This window comes from Triticum dicoccoides, chromosome 1A, assembly GCF_002162155.2.
Source record: "Triticum dicoccoides isolate Atlit2015 ecotype Zavitan chromosome 1A, WEW_v2.0, whole genome shotgun sequence".
Classification (NCBI taxonomy): Eukaryota; Viridiplantae; Streptophyta; class Magnoliopsida; order Poales; family Poaceae; genus Triticum; species Triticum dicoccoides.
The window spans coordinates 521,157,390-521,161,277 of record NC_041380.1 but is presented as its reverse complement, the minus strand read 5'-3'; the positions used below and the strand labels follow the sequence as shown (position 1 = coordinate 521,161,277).

Genomic DNA, 3,888 nt, shown 5'->3' with positions numbered 1-3,888 from the left:
AACGTGGTCCGTGAAGGTCCGTAGCCTTTGCCTATGCGTATAGCATTATCAATTTCCGTGACGAAGAACATTGTTTGGATTAGGACACCCTCGTCTCCGTGGCTAGTATGGTCTACATGTCTATCCGCTAATCCATCATATACTCACATGTCTACTTTTAATATGCTAATTAATTAAAAACTTATATATTTATTTGAAAAAATATATATGGCACAATTTTTTACCATAATTTTACATAGAAATTCATGGGGTTATCCTTTATACCACTGATTTTGCCTAGTTCAAAAGGCATAGCAGCCATTTGCTTTCTTATGGTATACTAATGTAAAAATGAAGTTTTTTGTAATTTTCTTCGAGAGCATGGAGTTCTATGTCTATGATTTACCATTTTTTTTGTTTCGTAGCAAACTCATGTACCCATTGATTTGGTATCCTTGATATTGTCGCGAATTTGAGGGCATCACATAGGCGTTCAATGAACCAGCGGCAGAACAAGGAATCGTGCGGTTTCGCAATAGATTGGCTTCCTGGATGTTGTGCATGCAAACAATGTAGGTGTTATTGCATATAAGGAACTAATGACTGCATATCTTTCAAGATAAGATGGTAAAAGGGCCAGTTCAAATTTGTCAAACTTGGAGTGATTTTGATCATTCCGATCATTGCAAAACCATGAAATCTAACCTCATGGATGTATCGAGGCTCTCCTATCGGCAGAACTCAACGACCTTTTCGGCCATATAGCCTTCAACGATGCTTCCCTCCTTCCGGTTATGCTTCCCTCCTTCGGTAGTAGAATTCTGTAAATCTCATGTTTAGGTTGTTTTCATGGCTTCTTATCTTTTTTTAGTATGAGTCCAGGAGTGTGGCCTCACTGCAAAATATTTTATGTGTGTGGTGGTGATCCATACAAAAAACAGCTTCGAACACGGACTGCACTGTTTCTACGCGTCATATTGCTCTCATGGTCATGGGTAGGAAGTCGTATGAGGCTACACATACGCGCGTGCGTGCATAGCGTGTGACTCAGTAGATCGGCCTACTTAGGCAATGTTCACGTTCGTCATCGGTGCACCGTCACCACTAGTACGGCAATCACGAGTACTTGTATATATCTATCAATTTCACGCATGAGATATTTAAGCATCGTCTTAGAGAGGCTAAAAGTGCAGCACGTGCTTTAGCTAAGCATGGTGAGGGTCATGGGATGGAGTCATGGAGACCCTCTAGCTTCTTAATTCCTGTATATTGTTATGCCAAGTTAATATATACCGCCATGTTGGTATTTCCTAAAAAAAGGATGAATATCATAAAACCATCACATCTATGTCTAGGGTTTTAACTTGCAACCACTTTACTCTACCGCTACAAAATTGTATCTATTCCAGCATAATTTTTGGCAGATAACACTAGTGAGCTGTTTGGAGTGAATTAAACATGTTTCCGAAAGAAAGGGCTCGTAGTAATTGTTGATGTGGCATAAAACGGTCAAATACCATTTGTTTGACCGTTAAGTTGGACATGGACTCACCCTACATTAACACTACTCTCTCTCTCACACACACATGCCTATTCCTTCAAGGCATTTGATCGAACAACTTGTGTGCGACCGCGACGTCTACCCCTGCCTTCTGCAGCCAACCGACCTCCTGGATGCCTTCTCATCACTAGATGATGTACATGAGCTAGCTACGATCTAACATAGATGATCTACAAAAGCAACTTGATAGTTCCTCATCGTGCACAATGTATGCATGTGACAAAGGAGTGGATGTAGGCAAAATTTGTTCTCCATGGGCCACGGTTTTGCGCACTTCTTTGTCTAAATGGTTCTTCCCATCTTCCTTCTCCTAGTGGCACGATAACGCGGTTCGGAATGCAACGATTCATTGAAATCGGTGATGGTGGCTGGCGACCATGTTTCTCTTTGTCGGTTTCTCCTTTCCGTGAACTTTTTGCCCTGTAAGTGCTCCTCCACGTGCGGTTGTGCTTTGCTCGTGGGCGGGGACGAGGAGGAGGGCTGGGCCACCGTCGTCGAAGATGACGGGGAAGATGGAAAAATGAAGAAAAAAATTCATCAAAATCTTGCCGAAGTTGGGGAGGGGCGCTATGGGTGGTGGAGTGGGACTGGGCTGGTAGGCGGCTGCGCCAATGGCCATGGGAGCTCAATAGCTTCCCCACTCTTAAACGAGACTTCCACATCCTAGAGCAAATATGGCTTAGTGTGGATTTCTTTTGGGAGGGAGGGGGGGGGGTGGATTCTTAATAACAGTCTATCTTCTTTAGTACAAAGGATCCAATAATGTCATAAGCTTATCGCTTCTGCACGACCCGGCTATTTAAGCCGGTCGACTAGCTCGTCACGCGGTCAGGTGGGACTAATACAGGTGTGAGAATCTTAACTATGAGCAATTTTCGGTGTGTTTTGACATCCCAGCTGACCCAAGAAAGACGGGATGATCGTCGTGCATGGCGCTACATGTAATAGGTGTTTCAAAAATAGGGTATGTCATTGCAAATGGTTAATTTTTCGGCCCGCCTAATCACTATCCGTGGGCGCGTTCGCAGATGTTTCAGGGGCCAGATTTGCAACCTTGCGGCTGTAGATGGTTTAAGAGGAATTTTTGTCGGTACATGCTGGTTCTCTAGTCTCGTGCACTTTTTGGCGAGAGCGGGTTATGGGGCCTTCGGTGTCCACGTCGACGTGAGCCGGCCGCCTCCCTCCCTCCACGTACAGCTCTATCACCTCGTTCACGTGGCCACGGCCGCGTCCACCGGCGACCTCCTCACGGCCGCTAAAAATGCGCGCCTGCTCGCTCACAATAGACACAGCAACACAACATCAGCCAAGTGTCATCACCATCGATCTAGCCAGCAGCACCTTCTCTAGTTCTCTTCCCGTGCTAGCTTTTCTTTGCCTTGAGTAATGGCAACCATGGTGGCTTTGAGCTCCTTCGCCGTCGTTGGCCGGTCCGCCGCCCGTTCTCCGGTGGTGGCACCGCGCCGGCCGGCGCGCCCTCGTCGTCAGGGCCCAGGCCGAGGTGAGCTTTCACGTCTCCGCTCAACTGCTTCGGATGCTGGCTGGCTAGTGTTACTTCAAGACTCCATCTCAATGTAAAATTGTTTGTGTATGCGCAGCCTGACATGGACTCAGCCAAGGAGACGACGAGCGCGTCGACCTCCTCCTCCCCACGCACGAGCCCGGCCCCGACCCCCATCCCGGCGGCACCCAAGCCCATGACCAAGAAGGCTAACCCCTCGGTGTGGGACGCGCTCGCGTTCAGCGGCCCGGCGCCGGAGCGCATCAACGGCCGGCTGGCCATGGTGGGCTTCGTGGCGGCGCTGTCCGTCGAGGCGGCGCGCGGCGGTGGGCTCCTCGACCAGGCCGGCAGCGGCGCTGGGCTTGGCTGGTTCCTGGTGACTGCGGGGGTGTTCTCCGTGGCGTCGCTGGTGCCGCTGCTGCAGGGCCAGAGCGTGGAGAACAAGTCCAGCGGCGTCTGGAGCGTCGACGCTGAGCTCTGGAACGGCCGCTTCGCTATGCTCGGCCTCGTGGCGCTCGCCGCCATCGAGTTCATCACCGGCGTGCCGTTCGTCAACATCTAAGAGACTGTGGCATGGTGGATTTTCATTTTGAGCTGACAAATCGTAATAGCACTAACCAGTGTAGCCACATTGCAATTTTGTACCATGGGTAAGTAGAATTCTGTAAATCTCATGTTTAGGTTGTTTTCATTTCATGGCTTCTTATCTTCTTATCCTAAAATTCCTTTGTTACTATGAGTCCACGAATGTGGCGTCACTGCAACATCTTTTTTTTCTCGACAAATTTCACCTACGTCTTCTTCGGTTGACTATATATTTTCACGGAGCAATGCTAGACACACGCGG

At 48.5% G+C, this 3,888-nt stretch overlaps 1 pseudogene; it reads left to right on the top strand.

Annotated features, from left to right (window-relative positions):
- Positions 1–2,841: 2,841 nt before the first annotated feature.
- On the top strand, positions 2,842–3,774 carry LOC119285384 (annotated as a pseudogene).
- The last annotated feature ends 114 nt before the right edge of the window (positions 3,775–3,888 follow it).